At 40.6% G+C, this 7,816-nt stretch overlaps 2 non-coding genes across 2 annotated transcripts; both read right to left on the reverse strand.

Annotated features, from left to right (window-relative positions):
* Positions 1–340: 340 nt before the first annotated feature.
* On the reverse strand, positions 341–448 carry LOC148567343 (small nucleolar RNA R71). Its single transcript, XR_015882922.1, has one exon. It is a non-coding gene; the product is annotated as a small nucleolar RNA R71 (small nucleolar RNA).
* A 4,097-nt stretch (positions 449–4,545) lies between these two features.
* On the reverse strand, positions 4,546–4,649 carry LOC148567344 (small nucleolar RNA R71). The gene has a single exon (XR_015882813.1). It is a non-coding gene; the product is annotated as a small nucleolar RNA R71 (small nucleolar RNA).
* Positions 4,650–7,816: the final 3,167 nt, after the last annotated feature.

Consider the following 7,816-nt stretch of genomic DNA (forward strand, 5'->3'; position numbering starts at 1 on the left):
AAATTCCAATTTACATGGAAGAAGCATCTCCATTCCTGCCATTGGAGCAAACAACTTTGAGCTGAAACCTCAGCTAGTTTCTCTGATACAGCAGAACTGCAAGTTTCATGGACTTCTATCTGAAGATCCTTTTCAGTTCTTAACTGAATTCTTGCAGATATGTGACACTGTTAAGACTAATGGAGTAGATCCTGAAGTCTACAGGCTCATGCTTTTCCCTTTTGCTGTAAGAGACAGAGCTAGAATATGGTTGGACTCTCAACCTAAGGATAGCCTGAACTCTTGGGATAAGCTGGTCAAGGCTTTCTTAGCCAAGTTCTTTCCTCCTCAAAAGCTGAGTAAGCTTAGAGTGGATGTTCAGACCTTCAGACAGAAGGAAGGTGAATCCCTCTATGAAGCTTGGGAGAGATACAAAGGACTGACCAAAAAGTGTCCTTCTGACATGCTTTCAGAATGGACCATCCTGGATATATTCTATGATGGTCTGTCTGAATTAGCTAAGATGTCATTGGATACTTCTGCAGGTAGATCCATTTACCTAAAGAAAATGCCTGCAGAAGCTCAAGAACTCATTGACGTGGTTGCTAATAACCAGTTCATGTACACTTCTGAGAGGAATCCTGTGAGTAATGGGACGCCTATGAAGAAGGGAGTTCTTGAAATTGATACTCTGAATGCCATATTGGCCTAGATTAAAATATTGACTCAGCAAGTCAATATGATTTCTCAGAGTTTGAATGGAATGCAAGATGCATCCAACAGTACTCAAGAGGCATCCTCTGAAGAAGAAGCTTATGATCCTAAAAACCCTGCTATAGCAGAGGTGAATTACATGGGTGAACCTTACGGAAACACATATAATCCATCATGGAGAAGTCACCCAAATCTCTCATGGAAGGATCAACAAAAGCCTCAACAAGGCTTTAATAATGGTGGAAGAAATAGGTTTAACAATAGTAAACCTTTTCCATCATCCACTTAGCAACAGACAGAGAACTCTGGACAAAATACCTCTAATTTAGCAAACTTAGTCTCTGATCTGTCCAAGGCCACTGTAAGTTTCATGAATGAAACAAGGTCCTCCATTAGAAATTTGGAAGCACAAGTGGGCCAGCTGAGTAAAAGGATCACTGAAATCCCTCCTAGTACTCTCCCAAGCAAGACAGAAGAAAATCCAAAAGGAGAGTGCAAGGCCATTGAATTAATCACCATGGCCGAACCTGTGAAGGAAGGAAAGGATGTGAATCCCAGTGAGGAAGACCTCCTGGGACGTCTGATGCCAAGGCATCTTAGGCTAGTTTCACTAGCATTTTTTTTGATAGTTTTAGATGTTTTATGCATTTTCTTGAGCTTAAAGTAACCAAGAATGGTTAAAAAAAGAACAAAGCAATGAACCATCCAAACAGTATGATTTTAATGCAAATTCCATGAGTTTTTAGTTATATTACTTGAATGCTATGAATGGAAGATTTCTCATGAAATTTTGCAAGACTTTGATGCAATTGTTTGGATGATTTCAGGGAAGAAGAGGCTAGGCAAGGAAGCAACAAAGTCAATAAAGGAAGCTTGAATATCACATGTGGAGTTTAAGTTCCAGTTTAAGCCTAAACTGGAGCTTAAACGCCAGAATCATGAAGGCTAAGAAATGCTGAAACTGAAGTTTAACCTCCAGTTTAACCTTAAACTGGAGGTTAAACGCCAGAATGAAAGTCTCACCAAAGAAGCATTCCACGTTTAACCTCCAGTTTAACCTTAAACTGGAGGTTAAACGCCAGAATGAGAATGCCAATCAGGAAGCATTTCCACGTTTAACCTCCAGTTTAACCTTAAACTGGAGGTTAAACGCCAGAAATGGGAAGTGCACCAGGGAGCCATTTCCACGTTTAAGCTCCAGTTTGACCTTAAACTGGAGCTTAAACGTGTTCGACCAAGTTTTCTCCTCCAGGGTTGCTTTCTCCATTTCCACGTTTAAGCTCCAGTTTAACCTTAAACTGGAGCTTAAACGTGTTCGACACCTCCAGGGCTACCTTTCTCAGCTTCCACGTTTAAGCTCCAGTTTAACCTTAAACTGGAGCTTAAACGTGTTCGACCTCCAGGATGCCTTCTTCCATTTCCACGTTTAAGCTCCAGTTTAACCTTAAACTGGAGCTTAAACGTGTTCGACCTCCAGGGCTACCTTTTCTATCTCCACGTTTAAGCTTCAGTTTAACCTTAAACTGAAGCTTAAACGTGTTCGACTAAGTTACCCTCCAGGGCTGCCTTCTTCCATTTCCACGTTTAAGCTTCAGTTTAACCTTAAACTGAAGCTTAAACGTGCTTCCACAAAAGGCATCACTGGAAGTGTCTGGCGTTTAAGCTACAGTTTAAGCTTAAACTGCAACTTAAACGCCACTCTTGGAAAAGGTTTCTGGGCCAACAATATTGCGGTTTAACTTAGTATTTGAGCACAAACATTAACTTAAACTTACTCTGGTATGAAACCCAATTGAATATCATGGTTTATGGGATTGGGCCTGAAGGATTGATGAGTCTGAAATTTCAATTTATTGAGTCATGTGTCATTATTTGATTATCACTAAGTTGGCTCAATGAATGTTACAGATTTTGGATCAACAGCCTCATCAAGATTATGGATCATAAACCCAAGGCAAAAGGAAAGCAGGGAGAGGCCTCAAAGCCCAAGAAACACAACAGAAGCTCAATATAGAAAGTGTATAAATAGGATAGAATTTAAGTTAGGAAGGACTTTTATTTTTCATTTGGCTAGTTTTCATATCTTTGTAATTGAATTCAGAGCTATGACTCACTAAACCCCCTTTCATTGGGTTAGGGAGCTCTATTGTAATTCAATGAATCAATAATAGTTTATTCTTCTTCTTCAATCTTTTCTCTTGAATTTTGTTAGAAAGCTTCTCGATCTAATTCCATTGGTTAGTTGTCTTGGGAAAGAGACTACCCATAATTGGAATCCTTCGGAACCTTGGGAAAGGAATGGAGGATTCATGCTAGAGAAGCTTTCTCACAGTGAATTGGATTGGGGTTTGGATGGATATTGTGACATGTAATCCTACCAAATTGTGGTTCATGAAACTGTGTGGTAAAATCAGTGATCGAACATCATCTCTTCTTATGAACATTTAAACCAAGGGATTGGGAATTTGTTTGTTTTTAGAGAGAATTGGTGAGCCAAGGGATTGGGATCCAATCATATAAGATTGCCAAGCAAAATTCAATGAACGCATTGGTTGAGGAAGAGATAAACATGTTTTGATTCGGAGATCTCAATATCTCCTATAACCCAATGAATTCCCCATTTCTGATTTCCACTTTCTCTTTACATCTGCAACTCAATTCATGCAATCACCCCCATTCCCTTTTAATTTCAGCAATTTAGCTTCTGCTCTTTAATTCATGCAATTTAAGATTCTGCCATTTAAATTTCTTGTCATTTACGTTTCCCGCCAATTTTACATTCCGCAATTCTCATCTAAATCTTGATTCCGCTCAACTAGGACACACTTCCAATCCGAATTGCTCACTCAACCAATCCTTGTGGGATTCGACCTCACTCTATAGTGAGTTTTTACTTGACGATAACCGGTGCACTTGCCGGAAGGAATTTTGCCGATCGTGCAATTTCCTAAATCGTGGCATAACTAGTTTATGCGCACCAAGTTTATGGCGCCGTTGCCGGGGATTGGTTTTCGATTGACAATTCTCAAATTGGAAGTTAACTAGATTGAGCATTTTTTTTTTGTGTTTTGATTAATTCAGTACAAGTTACTTGTTGAATTTTAATTTCTGCACTCTGTTACATGCTTTCTTTCTTTATGCCTTTAAATTCAAGCAACTAACTCACTGACTCACTAACTGTTTGAATTAATTCCTCAACTGCTCTAACCATACTCTTCCATTAACCAAGAGTATTTCACTTGTTTGTTGCCTGTGCTGTGTTCTTGTATGACAGGTAGGAGAGGAGAGACATCAACTCCTCCATATACCGAACCAGAGAGGACCCTTCATAGACTGAGAAGGGAAGCAAGAGGGAAGAGAGTACTGGGAGAAGAGGAATCTGAAGGAGAATCTGAGGACAATTTTGAGGAAGCTTTAGATCTCAACATGGATAGAGAAGTTCACAACCATGAGAGAGCTGATGGAAACAATGCCATTCCTGAGAGGAGGGTTCTTAGTTCATACATAAACCCAACCTCTGGGAATTGTGGTAGCAGCATCCAGAAACCACCCATTCAGACCAACAATTTTGAGCTCAAACCACAGCTAATATCACTTGTGGAGAATCATTGTTCATTTGGTGGAAGTGCTAATGAAGACCCAAACCAACATCTCACAAAATTCCTGAGAATTTGTGACACTGTGAAGTCCAATGGAGTCCAGGAAGATGCATATAAACTGCTTTTGTTCCCATTTTCACTTAGGGATAAGGCAGCTAAGTGGCTGGAATCATTCCCAAGGGGGAGCCTAACAACCTGGGATGAGGTGGAAAGCAAGTTTCTGGCACGTTTCTACCCCCCACAAAAGGTCAATAGGCTTCGATCTGAGGTTCAGACGTTTAGACAACAAGATGGTGAAACTCTCTACGAGGCATGGGAGAGATTCAAGGATTTGACAAGGAAATGCCCACCAGACATGTTCCATGACTGGGTGCAATTGCATATTTTCTATGATGGACTGTCTTATGAATCAAGGAAGGCTGTAGACCATTCATCAGGAGGTTCATTGAACAGGAAAAAGACTGTGGAAGAAGCCATTGAAGTGATTGAGACAGTGGCTGAGAATGAGTACTACTATGCATCAGAGAGACACAACACTAAGGGAGTCATGGAGCTGAACCATGTTGATACAATTCTAGCCCAGAACAAGGTGTTTGCCAAGCAACTAGCAGAGCTCACCAGGAAATTAGAAACAAAACAAGTGGCTGCAATACACACACAAGAGCAAGAGGAAGAAAGCACTGAAGGAGGTGATTGGGAAGAGGCCAATTATGTAGGAAATCAACAAAGGCAACCATATGATCCACATTCCAACACTTACAACCCAGGCTGGAAAAACCACCCAAACTTTGGGTGGGGAAACCAGCAAAACCAACATAACAAGTCCACATACCAAAACTCCAACCAAAGATCATACCAAGCCACACAAAACACTTACTCTCAACCACCATATCATGGCCAAAATAATCAACCTACCCAACCTAACCCGAACCAACAATTTCAAGATCAATTAAACAGGATAGAAGGAGTGCTGGCACACATGGGTCAGGACATAATTGAATTGAAAAGCTTCAGGGATGATGTGAGAACTACCTTAAGAAACCATGGTGAAAAACTCAAGAAGGACACAGTCTCTAAGAAAACAGACCCAGGAAGTTTTCATATTCCTTGCATCATAGGAGAAACAAAAATTGACAGAGGATTCTGTGATCTAGGAGCTAGCATAAATGTGATGCCTCTAACTCTTATGAAGAGGCTACAACTGAATGAGGTGAGATCCACTGATGTAATCATACAACTGGCTGACAAAACTCAGAAGCAAGCTGAAGGGGTGGTTGAGAATGTGCTGGTGAAAGTGGGAGATTATTACTTCCCCACAGACTTTGTCATTTTGGACATGGAGGAAAGCTACCTACACCCTATCATTCTGGGAAGACCTTTTCTAGCCACTACTAGAGCGCTCATAGATGTAGAACAAGGAGAGCTAATTCTGAGAATACATGATGAACAGCTCATTTTCAAAGTTTTCAAACCTGCATCTGAGCCTGAACCAGAACCTGAAAAGCCTAAGGATGATAGTAGTCATCTGTGTTTGGAGGAAAGTAATCCAGCAGCTGAAACTCTAAAATAGTCTTTGGAAGGCAAACAGGAGTTGCAAGAGTTAAAGCCACAAGAATCAATGGAAACAGATCAGAAGGATCCTCCTAGCATAAGGGTCAATGAAGAAATCCTCAAGAGAAAGGGAAGAATGATAGGGAAATTGCCAAGAGGGTGGAGAAACAAGAAAATTCCCACTGAAGGTTTTTCTCCGGGAGATAAAGTGATATCAAGTCATTATCTGCCAATCCCACCTGGCCTCAAAACCATTCCTTCCCAGCTCCCTCAAGTGTTCACAATCAGGAAAGTTCTTTCTATGGAACATTTAGAGGTCATGAAGGAATCAAGTGGAGACGTTTGCATAGTGAGAGGAGAAGACGTCAAGCACTACAATCCACCCTAACAAGGGACAACCGTCAAGCTAGTGACGTTAAAGAAGCGCTTCATGGGAGGCAACCCATGTTTTTAATATCCTTACTCTTTTTTGTGTTGTTTTGCATCTAATAAAGCATGGTTTCTTATGCATGAACTTGAATCCTCAGGACAACTGCTGAAAGAGTGCACTAAACATTGCATATAAAATACAATTTGTCTCTAAGTTTGGTGTGCCTGAGGGCACCCCAAACTTTATTCAAAATGCATTCAATTTTTCATGCAAAGAGCACAACCAAACATTAAGTTTGGTGTTCCTCTTTGAACACGGTTCATGAAAAGCAAGAAGTTCCTCTGGATTTCGAAATTCATGACAAGTAGACCATTCGCATGTTTTAATACTTTGGTTTCAATTACTTAGGGTAGTAACTTTGTTTAGAATCAAAGAGCCAAAGTGACTATGATTTATTAGAATTATGCACATTCATTAAGGACAACCAATATGGATTTCATGTCATCAGGAGACATTACCAAACACTAAGTTTGGTGTCCAATAATAAGTGTGCATACATACAAAAGTCACGGCTATAAGCTCATGGAGTCAATCATTGATTTACATGTGCAAGTACTGTTCATCATTCACATGGACCGAAAAATGATAGCAAACTTGTTTGTTTGTGCAGGTACAAAAGAAAAGACAAAAATGGAGGAAAAAGACAAAGGGAGGTACGGTGCTTGGTCAAAAAGAAAGTTCACAAGTCTTTGAAGCTAACACATGGGAAAAGGAAGTTCTGCAAGAAAAGATTGCTACATGTACAACCTAATGCACCCAGAATACTTCCAAGAAAATGAAAAGCAATTCGTCCTTCTCCCTAATTCATATATTTACCATCAAGCCACCCTTCACAAACCACCCTAGCCGTCCATTTTTCACTTAAGGGCCCTATAAAGAACCACTTGGGGAACGAGTTCAACACCACCAAATCTCCTTCATGCACATTTTCTTCATCATAGCATAAACTATCTCTTGCCGAAAACAACCTCCCCACATTTCCAACAACACTTCTTGCTTCACCTTGTCAACTTTAGCTTGTCACTTACCCCAAAACTAAAGAACCAATGGCAGCTTCATCTAGCCACAAAAGAAGAAAAGACAAGCAACCAATGGAGGAGAACAGGGAATTCGATGCAAGGAGATACAAATCAGTTTTCCATGAGATTCAAGCCGAATGGATGAGACCTAAAAGGGTACTAGCTGAGGTTCCCTTTGACCTTGAAAAGGATGAGTTCCCAGGTGTTTGGGAGAAGATCAAAAAGAGGAAGTGGGAGCTCCTGACTAAGCCAATCACTAAAATCAACATCAACTTGGTGAAGGAGTTCTATGCAAATGCAGTGAGGGAAGACTCAACCAAGAAACCCACATACAAAAGCTATGTGAGAGGGGTGGAAGTTGACTTCAGCCCCAAGGCAATCATGAAAACTCTTGGCCTGAAAAACATACATTTCAGCCAAGCAAGTTATGAGGAAAGGATGATAGGAGAACCTGACTACACGACTATTGCTGAAGATCTTTGTGCCATCAGAGCTGAATGGGTGAGAAAAACAAGAGGGGCTCC

Source organism: Arachis ipaensis, chromosome B4, assembly GCF_059453495.1.
Source record: "Arachis ipaensis isolate K30076 ecotype BB chromosome B4, ASM5945349v1, whole genome shotgun sequence".
Taxonomy (NCBI): Eukaryota; Viridiplantae; Streptophyta; class Magnoliopsida; order Fabales; family Fabaceae; genus Arachis; species Arachis ipaensis.